Source organism: Choloepus didactylus, chromosome 3 (genome assembly GCF_015220235.1).
Source record: "Choloepus didactylus isolate mChoDid1 chromosome 3, mChoDid1.pri, whole genome shotgun sequence".
NCBI lineage: Eukaryota > Metazoa > Chordata > Mammalia > Pilosa > Megalonychidae > Choloepus > Choloepus didactylus.
The window spans coordinates 111,122,655-111,144,354 of record NC_051309.1 but is presented as its reverse complement, the minus strand read 5'-3'; the positions used below and the strand labels follow the sequence as shown (position 1 = coordinate 111,144,354).

General features: G+C 34.5%; 1 protein-coding gene, 1 long non-coding RNA gene and 1 pseudogene across 5 annotated transcripts in view; 1 reads left to right on the top strand and 2 right to left on the bottom strand.

Annotated features, from left to right (window-relative positions):
• Positions 1–21,700, bottom strand: part of BANK1 (B cell scaffold protein with ankyrin repeats 1) — a 340,362-nt gene that overhangs the window by 87,925 nt on the left and 230,737 nt on the right. The gene's annotated exons all lie outside the window — the stretch shown is intronic.
• Positions 1–21,700, top strand: part of LOC119529711 — a 34,816-nt gene that overhangs the window by 9,652 nt on the left and 3,464 nt on the right. Inside the window, exon 3 of one of the 2 annotated variants that reach the window (XR_005215920.1) lies at positions 3,109–3,194. The exons of the other annotated variant lie outside the window; for it this stretch is intronic. This is a non-coding gene — a long non-coding RNA (uncharacterized LOC119529711). Of the gene's footprint in view, positions 1–3,108; positions 3,195–21,700 lie in introns of those variants that run through there. 2 annotated transcript variants of the gene reach the window in all.
• Positions 1,231–2,222, bottom strand: LOC119529709 (annotated as a pseudogene).

The following is a 21,700-nucleotide window of genomic DNA, read 5'->3' as shown; positions in this document are numbered from 1 at the left end:
AACCCTGTCCTCCCTCCATCTTAAACTCTGAATCCCATTTTTGAACCGTATCCTCCCATCCTCTTTCACTTTTTCAACTCTTCTTCTTTTTTTTTTTCTTGCTGGTACTTCTACATGATTCAGGCATCTAGTTCTTCACTTTCTTTATTTTCCATCCATTTTATCAGTCTTATGATGATTTAAGTTGTAGTCATCAAACAATCCAGATCCCAATGGCCAATCACTTCTGCTTGTCTTTCTCAGCAATCTCAATGTCAGATCTCCTTGTCTTACCCTGTACCAGCTCAACCATTCAGCAATGCAATGCCAATCTGATCATTTTCATTTGCCAGCTTTGGAGGGTCATACCTTTACTATAGTAGAGGTGGACCCCAGATGTGAGTCTAGAGATACAACTCTTCCAAACAGGCTGTGTCTCGCCACCTGGGTCAGGGTCTAAAGTTGAGCTATCAATATGAAACTCAGACCTGAATTTCCAATGCTTGTAAAGATCAGATTTGGCAGCTACTTCTGAATTAACCTAATGTCCTACACATACTCTTAACCCTATTTTTTTTATTTTCCAGGTAACATTTTTGCATTCTACCCATGGAATCTCAGAAGCTAACCTTAGCTCACTCTAATGTTTAGCTTCTCTCTCACCAGAACACACAGTTTGGAGTCATCTTGCCCCTAGTGAAATTAAAATAGGACAGCCTTTTACAGACTGATGAGCATTCAAAGGAAAATTATATAATCATGAATATTGGGGGCTAAATATGTGAACTGGATTGCAGGTAGTTCTGAAGCTTGAGTTTGCCAAGGCATATTGTAGGAAATTGACTTTTGACTCACTTTTCTCAGGATAAAAACTCAGGAATGTGTGAGGGTTGTTTTCCTTCAATTACTCTCACCTTGTGGATAGACAAGGATGCAGCCAGTCTTCCCAAATGTCAGTTGCAATTGAGCAAGAGGTAATTAGAAATCCATGATAAAGATGCAGATATGAGCTTCTTGTAACTGGTAGAATCCTCAGTCTGTATAAATAGTGCTCTCAGCAGTTTTTATCCTTAGGGCATGTGGGGTATTGAGTACCATCTTATTGTCTCCTAGTTTGTGTAAATTTTTGCATTAAATTTCCATATCCTTTTTTTGATATTTAAATTCTTCTAAATCATTCAATATTTTGAACACCTAAACCATAAACATATCCAAAAATAAAGAAAAATTTGTAAAACCGGGCTACTTTAATGATTTTTTTACAACATAATAGTTTTCTTGGTGATTGCAGAAATGTAAGACTGTTTGATAGTATACAGAAACATGAGAGTAATGGTGGTTTTCCTGATTGGTATGTAGTCTTCAACAATTAGTAGTTACTTGCATGAAACTGCTGTTAAAGCAGTAAGATTGCATTTATGCATCCATTGTCTTCAGGATTGTTGATAACCTGTGCATATTTTCCCCAAATAACCTTGCCTCCTTCTGTCACAAGGCGCAGGTGGCTCACATTCACTTCAACGACAGTATCTTTGGTGATACTACCCAAAGTTTTATATAGTGAGGATGAGGGATTCTTCTTTACACTAAGTATTGGCAGACAAAAGGTGGCCTTAAGTTCAGGATGTGTAGTATGTGCCTTCTTGAAACGTAAGCCCATTGGTCTAATGAATCTTTCATATTTAGATGGTTTTCGTGTAAAGCCATCTCCAACAAAACAGACTTTAGTAACTATCCTCTTCCATGCTTTCTTCTTTCTCTTTCCTGTTTGGATAACTTTTAATACTTCTGTTTCTTCATAAGTTCAAAGTTTCTTATGAACTTTGGGCAGAGGGACTTCCCATTTCCCTGCTTTCTCTTTTGGTTTTTGTTTAACCCTATCGGAAATTACTTCAGCTGGGCTCTGTCCCTCTGTCCAGCAGATAGGCAGCCACTGCACCCTATGGAGTCTTCTCATCATTCTTTTGTTTGGTATTTCTCTTTTCATGCATTTTGATAGTCTTTTTCATTTGTATTTTCTCAGCATGGTGTTGTTTATGGTAGAGTTTAACCTTCAGGCCAATCATCTTTTTTGCCTTCTTTGACCATTCATGAGCCTCTGACTTTCTTTCTTTCTTTATCTTTTTCTCATGGTAATCCAAATGATATGCATAGCATTTACTGTGTAACTCAATATATTCATTTTGTGGCATGATGAATGCCACAGAGCTGCGAGGCACAGCCACCGGGGCAAGAAAAAGCAGTCAATTTTCTGGTCTTCGAGACCCATGAGCCAATTCCACTAGCCAATTCCATGCAACCCACGATAGGAAAGTCTCTATATCATTTTTAATTAGACAAATTAGGTAACTTTTAATTGTGTTGCCTGTTATCTTTCTGACCATCACATTACAATGCTATTTTGTGCCAAGCACACACCATATGTTGGGTTTCCAAACTCAAAACCTCAGAGCTTCCGAATACTTTTGCTCATCTCTTGTTGGCTCTTTCTTACATTACCACTACTATTAGCTTACTAGTGCTCCTTAACTTGGCAATAGTAGGGATAACTCTAATTTGCATTTATTATTGCAGTATATTGGTATTATGTGTTTATATGTCTACTCTACTGGAAGGTGGACTTCTCAAAATAAATCATCTTACCTTGTTCAGTGCTTAGAATATAATTAAATGTGTAATAGATTGGTGAATGTTCTATTAGACCTTCCTATTTTAATGTCACTATTTAATTTTGTCATTTCAAGGTCTTACACAGTGTCATATGTCTTATGAGTGTTTACTGAATTCTAAGCAAATTAAAATCATATGTAATTAGTAGAGTCACATGATAGTTTAGAAGAGTTTCTCTTTACCGAACAGTTAACATGCATGGGCAAAGCTGCAGAGTGGTAGTGTGCAAAAAGCCCTGAACTTGGAATCAGAGGATTGACTTCCAGTCCCAATTCATGCCTGTGCAACTGCAGAACAGAACCATTTAAATTGCCTGTGCCTCAGCTTCCTTATTTGCAAAATGAGAGAGTTGAATTAGTGTTCTGCTGGTTCTAATCCTATTAATATTCTGACTTGTTCATACTCAAAGAAATGCTCTTTGTGCTATAACTCTTCCTGTTCTCTAATTTCCTTTCCTAGGCAAAACACCAAATTCTGTTCACTCACCCCATTTGTTCTCCATTACGGTGCCTTATTCTGAACAAATGTTGAAAACCATCATTAAGGTATGGCAGGCTATACATATTTGAACTGTTCTTACACATTTCAAATATTTTGTCAATGACAACTTTATTAAAAGTGCTTATGTTTTATGATTTAATATAAGTTTGGCTTTTGAATTGTATAGACAATTCAACTTCTAGAAAATGAAGTTAGCCAAATTTTGGTATCCATAGACTGGTTTCTCTTATGAATAATATTGTTAATTTTCTCTTCTTTTCATGGATGGGGATGTCTTGAATCATAATTTAAACTTTGAAATAATCCAAAATGTATAATACCAATACTAGTCTACAGAATTCTTTCCAGCCAAAAAAAAAAAAAAAAAAAGGCCTTCTCTGCTTAAATGTGTGATCAAAATTCATGATAATTTTGTTTTTCTTGACACCATTCTCTTTGGTTATGTAATCAGAAACAAGCCACTTATATTTTCTACAATACTCAGTTTTCTCATCTTTAAAAATGGAGGAAAATTTAACTCACATGTATACTAGAAGGATTAAGCAAGATATTAAATATGAAAGTACTACTGTATAAAACATAAAATATGAAATAAATATAATTTATTATTTAAAAATAATTCAGTTGAAACTCTTAAGTTTTAATACTTTTTTTTTTTAAGACATCTTACTTAAATGGACTTATTTACAAGATGTAAGTAGACAAGTTTTATTCATCATGAGCAAAAATCAATTCCATGATTTCCCCCCTTTTTAATTAGGCAGAGTGAGCTCTAAACTTGCTTTGCATGTGATGACTGTCTTAGACAGTTTGTAACCCCCATATCCATCCCCCGCACCCTGCCTCTGATGCTGACTACAAGAGTGTTCTGTTCCATTTTGGTCCCTGAAGGCATTCTTCAACATCATGCTTCTTAGTGGTGAAGAACTGGCTTTTACTCTTGTCAGGCTGCATTCTGGTTGCAGTCAGTGTAAGTGCCATTAATTGCCCATTTTCAGAGAGGTGTTAGATCACTGCTCTGGCCTCAGTGAACCTTGGATTGAGTTCAGTCATATTCAAATTATCCAAGTATAAAATCTGAATCCTTCATCTTGCACTGCCAAAGGTATATTGGATTCTAAGTGATTCAGCTTTCAAGGTACTTTCTTTAAATTATTCAAGAATTGTGGAATGGGTTGAGAAAAGCAAGTGCTGCACTGATAGAAAAAGAAAATCAGGAAAAGTGATATCTAGGTAGATACAAAGATTTAATAATAAGCTTCTGTGTCTCACAGTTTGCAATTTTCTTTATTACATTCTTTTTTGTTAATGAAATAGTTAGAATGAGATCATATTCCAGTTTTATTCTGAAAGATTTACTTTCCAAAATGGAGCAGAATACAATTTTTTTTTTTCCTTTTCTTTTTACCATATGGCTGCTAGGACCAACACCTTAAAGTTACTTACATGTTCTCTGGCCAAATTACCCAGGGAAACTTAGAGAAGACCATATTCATATAAATTTTCCATATAAAGGTGAGTCTTTTATTCAGAATAAATCACTATTGTGAACAATCTAGAATAGGAGAGAAAACAATACTAGGAATCCATCAGTTAAATTAGTGACTCTCAACCATTTCCTCTATTCATACTTCACATCATATTAGGGGAGAGGAGAAGAATGAAAGGAGGGGGAGAGAGCATGTGTGATCATTTAAAAATATTTCTTGTTGGAAAAACAGCAACTTTACAGTGGAGAAATCTGGCAGATACCATTTTACTCAACTGATCCAAGTTAATATCTACAATAATGAGGTACAACAAACTCATGTCTCTTGATGTGATGTGCTGAGAAGGTTGAGATGTTTTCTCTGGAATTCTTACCCAAAATACATAACCTGAATTTAATCATGAGGAAAAATCAGAGTCAAACTGAGAGACTTGATACAAAGTAACTACTTTTCCCAAAAGTAGAATAAGAAAAACTGTCCCAGATTAAAGGAGATGCAGGAGACATGACAACTAATTGCAGTGTGTTTCTGGGTTGGATCCTGACACAGTATAAAGTCTATTAGTAGGAATTGACAAAATGTGAATAAATTCTTTAATTAACAGTATTTCACCAGCATTACTTTCCTGGTTTTGATAATTCTAATGTTAATATGTAAGAGGCTAACATTTTGGGAAGCTGGATGAGGAAAATACAGGAATTTCTTGGGGCTATTTTTGCAATATTTTGTAACTCTGAAATGATCTCAAAATGAAATTTTTAAAAAGAAAAAACACAAATTTAAAACAACAGATAATGTGACATGACCTGCATCCCACATCAGTTAGTGGTGCCTCATGCAGGGTTCTACCACAGGTTTTTCATTCCAAATTCATGCTAAGAACACAGAAATAAGCAACTGCATTGTGTCTTAAATTTAAGTTTTCATATCCTATTGCTACACATGAACACCAGATTAATATTTTATAGAAATAATATCATTAGTCTGCAAGATACGATTATCAACTGATTATTTTCTAAATCCCCAGTCATTTTATGTGGGGGGGGGGGGTGGGAAGAATGTAGCTTGAATCACCCATCCTGAATTTCCAGAGACTTAAAAATAGTTATTTATTACGTTTTTCCTTCTAAACCAAAAGCATTTATTTCTGATATATGCTAAATTAGAAGGAAAATCACTCCCCTACAAGGCATAGCCCTCTGAAGAGTTTTCTACAACCTTTATGAGGATTGCAACTCCCAACTTTGATGATCCCCAAACTGATTTTTATCAGCCTGTTCAGGTTAGAAATAATAAGAAGGTAAGATGACTTACCATCTGAGTTTTATGTTTTTGAGCAAACAAATAAGGAAAATGTTTTGCTTGATATGAAAATTCAACTAAATGGATTTTGTATGATTCCTTTTGAATGATTCATATATTTCTATTTTGACCTAGAACATAACACATATTGATTTATTGCTATGGATAGCTAATCATTAATTAACTCTATTGAAAATGGAAAACCATTTCTTTCCCATGAATCTGATAATGTGAAAAACAGTCGTGTTAGAAGGCCAGATATACTGTAAAGGAAGAACTGAGCACTGCAACAATACCCACAATTTTCAAAAAAAGGATAAACTGCCAAATCAAAACCATGATGTTCAATACAAACTCTTGAAGCTCAAACTCCTTTATCATCAGTTCATCCAAAAATTTATGTCCTAAAATAAAACTATAGACAAACAGTAACTCCTCACAGGCTTATGTGTCTAAAGACAAGTCTGCTGACTGTTTCAAAAACTCCTGAAACCAATCCTTACCAAGACTTTCCCCAAACCCCTTAGTTTCCCAGGCTGCTATGACAAATACCACGTAATAGGTTGGGTTAAACCACAGGAATTTTGAGGCTAGGAGAAGTACAAAATCGAGATGTCAGCAATGCAATGCTTTCTCCCCCAAGTCTGCAACCTTCTGGTGCTAGTTTGCTGACATCCTTGGGGTATCCTGGCTTGTATCTCTGCTTCACTTCACATGGTGACGTCCTTTCCTTTCTCTTATGGCTGCCCTTGATTTGTGAATTCTGGTCCCTCCCCATGGCTTTCTCTTTTTCTTAAAAGCCTCCAATAATCTGGATTAAGAACCACTCTCATTTGGTTGGGTCACACCTTAACTAAAAATAACATCTTCAAGAAGTCCTATTTATAACAGATTCACACCCACAGGAACATGGATGGACTAAGATTAGTGACGTATCTAAATTGTGGTACATAATTCAACCTACAACAGCATCCTTTTCTTAACTCCTCCCTTTTGAGATGCCTGCCCCACTGCTATCCAAGGTATGCAGTATCCCTTATTGCTGCAAGTGATAAACCTAATGCCCACAGGTGTGTTTCTGGAGGTTTTTTAGCTGATGGACATTAACAAATGTTATTTTAGACAGCAATCTTAATTAGTAGAAATTTTTACTCCATAGTTTTAGGAATCCTAAGAAGTAAATATTTTTAGAACTGCTTCAGTGTCTTCAGAAAAGCGTTAAGCACAAAAACAAGAGGAAAATAAGTACCTATATGACTCAAAAAATAGAATAAAAATCCCCCAGATAGGGAGCTGTGAGAATCACAGGAAACATCCAATACGCTTTGTAAGTATGGTGATGAAGTGCAAATTTGTCCTAGAGCTGACGTAAGCAATGGCTTTCGACCGTGGCTACACATGAGAATTATCTAAGGAGCTCTTAAAAATACTGATTGTCCAGGGACCATCTTAGACCAACTTAATTAGAATCTCAGGAGATGGGGCCCCTGCATGATTCAGATGCAGCCAGGGTTGAGAATCCTTGTTTTAGAGTGTACACGTAGCATTCTACTAAAATATTTATTAAATGCTGAATCTGTTCATCTATCCATCTTTTCAAAAAATATCTATTGTGTGACTTTGGTGTAAAGCAAACATTTAAGAAGTTACCTAACTCAGAATAAATTTGACTAAAACACAATAAACTCTTTATTTCTTTTTAAAAAAATTTCTAAAATTTACACACCAAACAATTACTCCCCCTTCTCCTCTCCCTCCTTTCCTTGGTGACCTCTAATCTACTCTGCCTCTGTAGATTTGTATTTCTAGCTATTTCATATACTTGAGATTTGTCTTATGTGACTTTCTTACTTCACCTGGCATAGTATTTTCAAGGTTCATCCAAGTTGCAGAATGTCTCAAAACATCATTCCTTCTTACTACTGAATAATATTCCATTGTGTGCATGTACCACATTTTGTTTAACCTTTCATTGTCAATGGACATACAGGTTGTTTCTACCTTTTGGCTATTGTGAATAATGCTGCTATGGACATTTGTGTACAAGTATCTGAGTCCCTGTTTCTAATTTCTTTGGGCATATACCTATAAGTGGAATTTCTGGGTCATATGGTAATTCTATATTTAACTTTTTGAGTAAATACCATACTGTATAGTGGCTGCACCATTTTACATTTACATCAACAATGTATGAGGGCTCCAATTTCTTTGCATTCTCTCCAACACTTTTTTTTTTAAATAATAGCTATCCTTATGAAGTGGTTTTCATTTGCATTTTCCTAATGGCTGATGAAGTTAAGCATCTTTTCATATGTTTGTAGGTCATTTGTATATCCCCTTTTGAAAAATATCTGGTCAAGTCCTTTACCCACTTTTTAAATTGGATTGTTTGTCCTTTTGTTGTTGAGTTGCAACAGTTTTAAACAAATATTTTCTGGATGCAACTATCAATAAACTCTTCATGGCAAAATCTGCACTTAGAATGGCTTTTTCCTGGTACATCGGATGTTTCTGAGAACGGGAAAGGCTGGCCTTTTGAGAAGATGCTGCTTCAGGATAGAAGTTGGTTGCTTAGGAATTGTTGTTATTCTATAAAACTATCAATGACAGTAATAAAAGCATCTGAATTTTATAGTACTTATATTTCAAATGCACCTTCAAAATTATAATTGCATGTTATTTGTACAATAATTCTGAGAGTTCAGTGGTAACTAGATACTATCCGCATTTTCTGGACAGGAAAACCATCAAAGTTAGGGTTTGAGATCAGCAAGTTAGTGGTCATGAGACTGGGATTAGTGGCTTTTATACACAGAGAATAACTGCTTAGTATCAACTTCATAAACTCCCACAAGATTCATAACTAGAAGATGATACTGACCTTGGCTTCTAATTTCTAGTATAACACTCATACTCCTTAACTTTCTTCCTAGGACTTCTTGTCTAAGCATTTATTTTTTCCTTTCATTTTCAAGATTGATTAGGTTTTTTAATATCCCTTTTTGGAAGTGTGGCAAGTTAAGCTAGTCACAGTATTTCAGAAAAATTATGAATATTAAATATTTAGGCTTCTGGTAATATAAAGAAATTCTTTGCTCAACCAGGCTGGATGTGTATCATATCTGATATCAGGGTGTCTTGAAGTATCTATACATTCCCCTCTGTCATCTACTGTAAAGTTTACTGTGATTTAATACACCAGAAACACTATTACTGGCTCAAGAATTTTATTTCTCAAGCACTTCAAGTCTTTATACTATCCTCTGAGTACTATTCTTCTCTATTATGGCTTTGCCAAAACATTAATGCTGTCCAATATGATATTTGGTTTACATTTTAGCAAATTAATTAAAATAATATTGAAAATGAATAAGCTAATTTGGGAAGGCTTTGAAGCACTGGCAACCTAAGTGCTATTGCTTCTAGCTAAATAATTTCCTTCTCTGTTAAATACTGGAGGCTTTTTCCCCCTTCTTCCAAAAATTCCTTTGTGGTAGAAAGTCTTTCATCAGGTTCACTTATTTCCTTTAATCTTAGGGTTAGGTTTTAAATATCTGTGAAGACCATGCTATGCTTTAAAGAGATCATTTATTCATAATTTGGAATGGCAACAATAGGAAGCATCCGATTATCTGAAGAGGGTGAAATGAAATTGTCATTGCGCACTCTGTGCTAGGCATTGCTGTAAGCACCATATGTATATTAACTGATTTTGTCTTCACAGTGGTTTTTTTTCAACAAACTGGGGAAGGTACTAGTTTATGGATGAGGAAACTAAGGTATAGAGATTTCATAATTTGCCTGAAGTCACACAGCTGCTAAATAGTAGAGACAAGATTCAAACCTAGGTGGGTCTTCAGAGTCTGATCTTTTAAACATGAAAAAAACTGCCAGTAACTTCTAAAAGATTCCCCATAAATTTTACCTTGTTTTTCTCTAACATATAACATGACTGAATGTCAATACTGTATTTGAGAATGAGTGGTATTTTAAAATCAAAAATCATTTTTAACCTCAGATTATCTTTAATTTGGCTTTGAACTTGACATGAAGAAATTTTTAAAGATAGGTCACTGATATTTCCATCATCAGTTAGGAATAAGAAGACAAGTATGTCCTAAAACTTGGAGCCTAACCAAATCACAGCTTGTTACAGAATATTTACATTGTGTTTGGAGAAAAATTAATAAAATTATTTTTTTTGAAATCGCTATCAGAAAATTATCTAATCACAATTTTTTATTATGTAAGGAGATTCAATTTTAGGGAAAAATTGCCACATAATTTGTTACACTGGTTGTGCAGTGTTTTTTAATCATACCTAATGATTGTATTCATCAGATATATTTGTCAATTGGATGAAATGTAATATGAGTGCTCCTCACTTTATGCAGTAATGCTGTGTTCTTGAAATATTAGGAGTAAATCTGGTATAATGAAATACATGATAATCTAAATGTACTATAGAAGCACTATATTTTATGAATATTATAGTAAGTTTTTTTGTTGAATGAAGAATTGCTTTACAAAGTTATTGATCACTCACAATTTGTGTTTCAGAGAATCTAGTGTAAATAAACCATATTTGTTTATCACAAAGTAAATGTGTATCTATTCTGCTGAAGTATTCTTTAGATGTGATAACAACAAACGGAAAAACATTCTCTACTAGACTTCATAATGGTAGGAAATTCAGGTAACTAATAATTTTACTTCTAAAAAAAGACAGGGCAATGTAAGAGTCATAGAATATCAATGTCAACTCACTTGTTATTAAATCTCTAACTTTAAAAAATGTTTTTAGGTCTCTAGTTCGTGCCTGTGTAATTTATTTTCCTTGTTTCTTCCTGGAAGTCATCCAAAAGCAACAAGAAGGAAAAAAAAGTAATAACCTCTCCTGTTAGGGAAACTAAGAGACATACATCAAAAATTATAAAAGGTAGTCAGGAGCTACCCAGCTATGGCAGATCTCAGTAGGAAGCACAGTTGCTTACGGTGAGGAGTCCGCCTGGGAAGGCAAAAGCACTCACTGCCTGTAATAAAGGGGCCTAAACAGAGGAAGCTTGGTGGTAGCAGAGCCACATTCAGTCCCCCTGCCCTGCCCCACCACACACAGTTCAATCTGGCAAAGCAGAGAGGGCAGCCTACACAGAGAAGGGAACATCAACACATCAGCCACTTTTCTGAGGCAATCTAATTCTGTGGCGGCTGAATTTGGCTAACCTGAAAAAAAAAACTGTGACCTCTTCCCAACTAGAGGACAGTTTTCCAATTTTATCAGAAAATCCAGCTCATTGAATGTTGAATAGTAAAAAGAACTGGTATGGTAGCTAAAAAATATACTATAAGAAAAAGTTATGGAGAAAGAACATTTTAATAGACGAAAGAGTTTTCAGTAGGAACCCTCTGCCATAGATCAGGATAATATTTAAACAGGTAATTCCAGCATTATTAAAATGTGCCAAAGTATATGAAAAAAGGAAATACTTCCAAATTCTATTTTATTCCATGAATACCAAAACTAACAATGATTACACAAAAATACAGTATTTAGCTTATGCATTTCAATGTAAAATACAATTTATCAGTCAGACTCCATTGACATTATATGAAAAAAATATCATAACCAAAGGTGATTTTTTCTAGGAATACAAAAATAGTTCAATTTATTAAGTCTATTCATTAAAAAAAAAATTCCTGTCTCCATTGATGCTGAAACGGTATTTGCATTCTTGATTTAAACAACACCCCCAAAATAGGAAACAATGAATATGTATGTAACCTGATAAACATAAACATCTATTTCAGTCCCAAAGACAGTATCAGGATTAATGGAAAAATGATGGAGGCATTTTCACTAAAGTTAGAAACAAGGCAAGGATGACTACTATCACAACTATTAAATAACACTGCACTGAGCTAGTAGTCTCATTTAGTCAGAGAAGGAAATTAGGAGTATTAAAATTAGAAACGAGGTGGAAAAGTATCACCATTTGCAGATGATACATTGTACCCCTAAAAAACACATGAAAATTAGGTAAAATGTAATACAAACATCAAAATAATTTAGTAAGGTACCAATATCAATACACATAAAGCAATAGCCTCCATTATATGAAACATCTTAGAAGATGCTTCTAAGCATCTAGAAGATGCAGTGGAAGAAAGACCTCATTTATAATAGCAACAAACAATCAAATGCTGAGAAATAGACTTAACAAGAATGAGCAAAACATAGCAGAATATAAGACTATCCTTCAGGACATGAAAGAACACCTGAAGAGAAATGGAGTTGGTATACTGTGCTCTAGGATAGGAAGATTCAAGATCATAATTATGTCGAGCCCCTTAAGTTCATTTATAAATAAAGGCAATTCCAACAATGTTTTATTTTTCAGAACATAAGGTTTTCTAAAGTTTGGTAGAAAAATATAACAATATTCAGGAAAATTCTGAAAAAGCAGAGCAAAGGAAGGAGAGGAGCCAGTCTTGCCAGATTAAAACACACATACCATAATGACTCAATTATGAACAGAAAGAAGGAGAGAGTAATGGAACAAAACAACAGAAAGCACAGAACTTGACCGAAATATATGTGGAATTTTATTATGTGAAAATGGTGGCATAGCAATCAGCAGAGAAAATGAACTAAGCAACTGTAGGGACAATTAGATACTCATTTGAGAAAAAAAGGATAAAATCCTCACTCATAAAACAGGATAAATTCAACATGGATAAATGATTAAATGCAAAAAAATGGCAGAATTCTTTTATAATCTCTTCAATAATCTTTCTAACATTGAGATAAAATCCATAAACCATAAAAAGAAATGACTGATGAACTTGGCAACAACAAAAAAAGAATAATGTAAGCAAAGACAAATGAGAAACTGGGCAAAAAACTTTTGCAGTGTATATTATAGACAAAGTGCTAATCTCCCCAAACTCTAGGGGACTTCTCAAAATTGAGAAGGAAAAGACTAAAAATCCAAAAACAACAACAGATGAGCAGAGAATATTAACAAAGCAATCACAGAAAATGTCATACAAATGGTTTGAAACCATATGAAAGGATCTTTGAACTTATTCATAATAAGAGAAGTAAGGTATCACTTTACCACTGTGAAAATGTGAAATTCTAAAAGTTTGATAATTCATAGCAAAATAATCAGATATTCTTCTACATGGATTGTAAAGGTATAAATTGATTTGCCACATATGGAAGGCAATTTGGCAATCTATATCAAAATACATGTATTTATTTATATAAATTTTTTTGTTGCATATATTTGCTATATATTATATGTTTATTTTATATAATTGTTACATATGATAAATAGGTTATATAAAATACATATTTATTGATATATTTATATATATTTATCACATATATTTACTGTATATTATATATTTAGTTTATATACTTGCTACATATAATAAACATACTATATATGAATTAGCAGCCCCTAAGAATGTGGCAATCAAAATTCAGTAGATACATACACACACATACGTGTAGAGATTTTATTTTTATGACACAAGTGAAATAGTAAATTTCCCATAGCTTATTAAGCTTTTCCTTATGATTTTCCCTCAACCTATATATTTTTCTGAAAATAAAGTATTCCTTTAAAATGCTGATAATTGATGTTAAGAAAAGGAGACATTTAATAGTAGTGTGAGTCATTTGAAGCATTTCAATAAAAACCAGGTAATTTTCCTACTCAGGACAATAAAAGGATATTTATGGTCCTTTCTCTTTCTGGATTACATCCATATCTTTATTGGTTTCCTCTGAAATCTTTTATACAGATTACTTTTATATGGGCCAAAACAAAAACTATGCAATTTTAAAACCTATCTTAGGCAGGTGGCTTTTTCTTCAAAAAGCCTTTGCTGCATTGAAATGTAACAATACCGTTCTTGGAATTTTACATTGACTTATGTTTCTTCTTGTCTCATATTTCACAGATAAATTGGGTCTCAATTTTATAAAATTGATTTTGCCTAATATTTGCATTACTGCTTCTTTTACATGGTCTACGCTCTGATATTTCATAAAAAATGATATGAATGCAAAAGACATGTTATTCCAAATGTAACTATCAGCCAACATTGCTAAATGGCATCTACCAAATTTAATTTTAAGTAGGAAAGCTAAAGCTTGAAGAAACAATGAATTACCACATTGATAAAAACAATTTATGTGGTATTTTGATTCTTGAAATTTAGTGATGTTAGTTGGATGGATATTAATTTTAGTATTTCCCAGAAATATATTGTTTCAAAGTTTACATTTCAATTGAAAAATATTTTAAGCAGAATTTTGTGTCATTAAATAAGAAAATTAACCAAATATAACATTTTTATTACAGTCATCATTACACAGTTTTTTTAATTGGGAAGAAATAGAAAAAACTATGATTCCAAAAAATGTAAATAAGTAAATTTCCTAAAATTAAAACAATTGCTTTGAAAAGCTCTCTGTATAGATTTAGAATTATTTATTTGAGCGATGAATGATTGTACGCCAGGGAAACTCAGGAATTAAAATGTTGGAAGGAAGGTTGGAATATTGTTTGTTGAATACTTTACTATATTGTAGGCATGTCACGTATATTATTATAATTAAATAATCAATTGTATAATTCACAGAATTTGTATCATGAGGGTAAGGATATTGGGTCTGTCCTGCTCACCAATAAATTTCTCAGGTCTAACATAGTGCCTGACATGAAACAAATGCTTCATGCTTATTTAATCTCTTGTTGTACATGCTTGAAAATAGCAGCAACAACAAAAAACTAAAACAAACAAATAAAAATCCTGAGAGTTAGGAGTCACTACTATCATTTTTATAGCTGAAAACACTGAAGCTCAGAGATATTAAACTATTTCTTAACTTGTGCATTGCTGAGCTGGTGCATTGCTGAGCTCCTGACTCTGAACTACTGTACTTTACTGCCTTTCAGTGATTCTAAGAATCTCTTATAATTTCCAATTATAAAGCTCATAGATTGTCAGGCATGACATTTAGGAAGGGACATTGAATAGTTTAGATTGGCTGGATTGCAGATGAGTGAGGTGAGGAATAATGATGGGAGATCACTGGGACTAGCAGCTAGAGTGACTCGAATGCAAGGAAGAGGATTTTATTCTATAGGTAGGAGGAAAGGAAGATTTTTGAGCAGAGGAGTGAAAGATTCATCTGTTTTCAAATCTCAACATATTAACAAATACATCAGTGAATGAAATGAATCACGTATGGAACACAGCTGACACTCTCCCTGTATGTCCTCCTTCTGCTCAATGTAGACAATTGTGATAGATAGGCAATCACAGGTCAGTAGCCCATGCCTGATTTACACTGGAGAAATGCCAGAACTGGATTCATAATTGGGGTTCAGACTAAGATTGAAGTATCTGATCTGATGCACAGGTGAGAGTACATAGAAGTCAAATTGCAGGGAGAGATGAGGAATTCAAAGAGAAAAATTACTATGAATGAATAAATACTTGGCACTTGAATAATTATTGAACACTGAATACAGAAATGTGTTATGAAGAAAAGTGTTCCCACAGTGTGAGATATCCATCTACCATCATGACACCACCTAATACCCAAAAAACTGATAACTGAGACATAAATTTATTTTACCACCCTATCTTCTGGAAAAGGTAAGCCCCAAAGTTGAGCAACCAAAACTTGAGAAACTCCAGACAACTGCAATGGGAAAAGTACAGGTTAAAGCACCCCACCCCACCCACGCAGAGGTCAAGATTGGGTGGCTGAATGGTTGAGTGAGTAAAGCTGTCCCATTCCTGTACTTTCTGCCCACAGAGGAAAGCAAAGGAAGCAGCAACTTGAACAAAGGGGCAAAAGGTCCTTGACTATGGCTCCAGTTTTATGACCAGCTTTTCTTTCTATTGTAAGATTTAAGAAAATCTGGAAGGCTGCGATCCTGCCCCTTGCAAATAGAAAATACTTACCAAGTGAATTTGGGAACAAACTTTTCAAAATACTTTACCCCAAACTAGTAAGACACCGAGTACATTTAGGTTCAAAGTATTTTTTCTCTAATAAATTATAAAGGTTATGAGAATGAAGAAGCATAAAATCAATGCATGGGTTTTATTATTCTGAATCAATTATCACCCTAACACTGAGGTTTAAGAGGCCTGTTGTGCAATTCCTGCTCACCAATAAACAAGCCAGGTGAAATTGGTCGTCACATTACCTTTTTGAGTCTCAGTTTCCTCATTTGTAAAATGGTTGGGTTGAGTTATCTGATCTTTGAGGGACTCTCCTTTAAAATGTTATGGTTCTAAAAATGAAGTCCATTGTTATTTGATCTGGAATTACAAAACTGGCTAAAATAGAATCACTAGAGTTTCAGAGATGTCTTCTGTTCAAAAGGACCCACTTAATTTTTTTTGTAACATAATTTTCAAAAATGTTTTAGAAATGATTCTTTAAAATGGTATTTTAAATGCATCATATTTTCTCATTGGGGTCTGCTGAAATTCAAAAGGAAATATTTGATGTTTTGGTGACTACATATTTGTCTTTATGCACATTATTAGAGTCATCTATTTTTAAAATTGCAAGTCTTATAATAGTTCCATCATTTTTTCTTTAAGAACAATGGAGAAAGAATAGAAGTGACGCATTCTGAGGCAAGGATGAGATTCTTGGCTGGAGTGACCACAGGTCTGACTCAGGAGAGTAATTCATGTGATCTTGCTGATATAAGGTCAGAAAATACGTGAAAGAAAGAAAGAGAGGAACTCAGCTAGTTCATTAGCCTGGAAATCATCAGACTCTTTACTTTTATTTTTTGTTATTTTTTAGTTTTTTTTTTCTCATCAGATTCTTTAGAATTGCCATCCTGCTCCTTGAATTCATTTAATAACAATAAGATAGGAGAATGGACCATATCACAGAAATGCCATAATTCTGTAAGTAACAACTGAGTATAAAAGTGTAAGGTAAAAGGATGTAAACTGTAGCCCTCAATGACCACAATGACAAGAACAAGTTTAGGGCTAATTTGTGTCATTAGGGCTGTTCAAAATATTCTGATGCTCCTCCATTTGGGTACATCATAGATAGGGCTGCAATTCTCCACTCTCTTTGAAATAGGCCTGGCCATGTGGCTTGATTGTCAGGAAAAGTTGAGTCAGTGTGTAATTCATCACATTCACTTCCTCCTGATACAGGACATGGGGAAATATGAGTAGTGATGGAGTCTCCGTCAACCTAGGTCCCTTAGTGACTAAGATGAGCATAACCCCCCTCTTCCCCCTGAACTGAATTCAATATGCTGTGTGAACAAGTGTGATTTTAAGTTTGGTGTTTTTCTTGTTGCAGCCTTACCTGGCCTATCCTGACTGAAGAATTTGTAGGAACTCAGGGACTCTTTCCACACAACTGCATGCGTCCATCTTGACTAAATATACACAATCCTGATGATTTGCACAATACTAAAGTATTTTTACTTTCTGATTCATATTTTCTTATTGATAATATGATTAGTTTTATTGTTATAGTAGAGTTCCTTAAAATAAACCCTACCCTAAATATTTCCAATGTGCAAAATTCAGGCTGCATATAAATATGTTATTGCTAAATCTTAAAAATAATTACCACCCATGAAAAAGGCCTGTTTGGCTAAGCTTGCAGATAGTTATTTTATTAGTACCAGTACTCGAAAGACTAAGCTTTTTGAAAGTATTAGTTATAAAATTGAATAAAACTCAGAGATAAAAAAAAATTATGGTATTCATATCAAGCAAATGACAGTGAGAATCAAATGAAATTTATAATTTACAATTAAAACATGATATTCATTTGGCATGTGAAGGGAGAAAATCTGGATTCTTTCTTACCCAAATTTTTGCAACTTAGCTAACACATTAACCCCCAAAACAGAAAATTACCGCATCAACACTTTCCTCTGGCTAGATAATTAAAGAAAACATCTACATATACCCACTCAATTAAATATTCCATTAAAATAACTAAAATAAAATATCTTAAGACTTCTTTTTTTTAATATAGAATTAAATATTTATTAGCTCTTATAACTGGGAACACATATAATTAGCATAACCCTCCCTAAATATTTTAATTCAGTTTTAATGAGATGTAGTCACATACCATACAATCATCCAAAGTGTACAATCAATTGTTCACAGTACCATTGTATAGCTGTGCTTCATCACCACAATCAATTTTTGAACATTTCATTACTCCAAAAATAAAATAAAATAAAATAAAATAAAATAAGAATAAAAATAAAAGTAAAAAAGAACACCTGAAACATCCCATCTCCTCCATCCTACCCTATTTTTTAATTAAGTTTTGTCCCCATTTTTCTACTCATCTGTCTATACACTGGATAAAGGAAGTGTGAACCACAAGGTTTTCAAAATCGCATGGTCACACCATGTAAGATACGTAGTTATACAATCATCTTCAAGAATCATGGCTACTGGGTTGCAGTTCAACAGTTTCAGGTATTTCCTTCTAGCTAATCCAATACACTAAAAACTACCAAGGGATATCTACATAAAGCAAAAGAATGCATTGCAGAATGACTTCTCAACTCCATTTGAAATCGCTCAGCCACTGAAACTTTATATTGTTTAATTTCGCTTCCCTCTTTTGGTCAAGAAGACTTTCTCAATCCCATGATGCCAGGTCCAGGCTCATCCCCAGGAGTCAGGTCCCATGTTGCCAGGGAGATTTACACTCCTGGGAGTCATGTCCTACATAGCGGGGAGAGCAGTGAGTTTACCGCTGAGTGGGCTTAGAGAGAGAGAGGTCACATCTGAGCAACAAAAGAGGTTCTTTGGGGGAGATTCTTAGGCACGATTATTAGTAGACTTAGCCTCTCCCTTGCAGTAACAAGCTTCATAAGGGCAAGCCCCAAGATTGAGGGCTCGGCCCTCTAAATTGGTAGCCCTCAATGCTTGTGGGAATATCAGTAATTGCCCAGTTGGAGAAGTTTAATATTTCCACATTTTCCCCAGTTCCTCATGGAGGTCCTGCAAATACATTTTTATTACCTGCCCAAATTACTTTGGGATGTATCGGGGTTTCTCACTTCCTATTCAAAGTTAAATGTAATTGTGGTGTTTGAATAAACTGACCATACAAGTTAAATTTAGTGTGCTACAGAAAATATAGATCCTGCACCAAATAAACATCATTTCCTTGGTCTCACACAAAAGTTGAGATTTTAAGACACATTAAGAATTCTTATATACTAATTTTCTATATTCTTTGCCAGCATTAAGCCAAATCCTGGATAGTCATTTTTTTCCCTAGGTCACAGGAAAGTCCCACACTTAGATTAGTTAGAAAATGGTCAGATTAACCCCCTTTCTCACATCTGGTGTTATTACTATTGATTTTCCCTGTGGCTTTGGAGTATAGATCCAGGGACAGTTCAGGCTGTATTTAGAATACTGAAAAGAGCCAGCAAAGAGCAATACCTCAAATTCATTGTTTATGACCACAGACCCTTTTGATCTTTAGACAAATGGAGAACCTGAGATGCTTCTCTAAATGCTCTTCAGTGCTGGTTTATACCCATATGAGATGCTCAAAATTAGTTAGCATGTAAATTAATGCCTAACCAGATTCTTCCCCTTGGTTGAGGAAGGTGTATTGTGGAAAAAAGTCTTTGAGAGAGGATCTTAATGAAAAAGGTCTAAGAGAAGGAATAGCATAAACACATAAGGAAACTGGCAGATAACAGGGATAGAACTTATCAAATACAATCAATCACAGATTCCATTCTCATATTAACAAGTCTTGCATATTCACTGACTCATGCAGGTATTCATTTAATAAAGAGTGATTGAGCATTTGTTATGCCCTAGACCTGTACTCAGTACTAAAGATACAGGGCAGAAACAGCAATGCAGTTTCATGACCTTATAGCCTTTCAGAGAAGCTGAGTAATAAAACAAATATTAACACTCACAACTAACATTTGAGTATTATTGCCTGCCACTGGTAAAAGTACTTTTCATGTATTAACTCACTTGATCCTTGCTATACTCTTATGAGGTAGGTTATGTGGTTGCACACTCAAACCACTATGTTCTACTGTCTCTCCAATAAACTGTAATGACTGCCCTGCAGAGGAAATAAAGGGGACTGTGTGCCTTTATGATGGGCATGACATATAGTGTAGAGGTGAGGCAAGACTTTCACGAAGAACTCATCTTTAAACTTGTATCTGATGGAGTCACTTGCTCCCAGGTTGAATATAAGGGAAATATCACCAGCTAAATATGTTTAATGACAATCTAGATGTATCTCCAAAACTATTTATATAATTGACTGAAAATAGTCTTTGATGGGCATTCTTAACATTGCAGGAATAACTGCTTGTGAAGTTAGCACTTTCAGAATAAGTATTCAAGAGATTTTTTCCATTGACCTCCTTGAAAATATGTTTAGAATAAAGTATAATTTTTCCCCTACATCTTCCTCTTATCTTAAAACACCAGGGAGTCACATTCATTCTTGCAGGCTCCTTGGCTACCAACAAGGACACTGCACATGAAGGTATCAGTTTTAGATAGCATTCTCAAGATGAGGCCAACTAGTAGGCTCACCAGGGGTAAACTAGAATCTAGATAAGACATAACACAAGAGCTAAAGTTTAAAGTATATCAGATTTAAGGTTATATAACATTACAGGCAAAATCCATTACTGCACTATACAAGACCTCGGAACTATTTGTCATAATGGAAGCTTGCTAAGTTTGCTACGATCAGTCCACTGCTGGCAATCCCACTTTCAAGCTCAGAAGCAGGTGATGAAATGAGATAAACTTCTCTCTATAGCATAAGGTGAAAGATAGGAGGTATTATGAATATTCTAACTTACCCCCTTGCTCTTTATCCAGTGTGTTAGAAATTTTGTGTTGATTGAGCACAATGTTTAGAAACATATTTGGACTTTTACAAGGGGAATGTTTAAAGTAAAGACGAGATAATGTTGTTAACAGCTAATTCTGCCCCATCACAGAACCACAGAATAGGAAACCAGTAGTTTGATTCAGTAAAACACCCCCATTTAGTCAGATCTTTTGACAAACACCAGGATTGTTACATGGAAAGGAAGCAGAGAAAACATTTTAGTATTTTTTAATGGGAATATTTTTTATTTAAATTCATTTAATATATACATTCTGTGGTAGTTTGAAACTGTATGCACCCCAGAAAAGCATGTTCTTAAAGTTAATACATTCCTGTGGGTGTGAACCCATTGTAAGTAGGACCTTTGATGAGGATGCTTCAGTTAAGGTGTGGCCCACCTCAATCAGGATAGATCTTAATCCTATTACTGCAGTCCTTGTAATTGGAATGAAATTCAGAGAGAAGAGAGAGCCATGGCAGCAAGATGCTGGAATCAATGGAACCTGGGAGAGAAGGTAGAGACCAGCAGATGCTGCCATTTGCCTTGCCATATGACACAGGAGCAAAGGATCTCTGGCAGCCAGTCTTTGGAGGAAAGTGTTGCCTTGATGATGCCTTGATTTGGACATTTTCCTGGACTCTTAACTGTGAGTGAATAAATTCCCATTGTTTAAGGCAAACCATTTCGTGTTATTTGCTTTGAGCAGCCTATGAAACGAAAACACATTCTTTCTCTCATCAAGATAATAAACATTTACTGAGTACCTCCCTATGCCAGGCAATAAGTTCAATTAACAAAGCAATCCTCTTGACATTC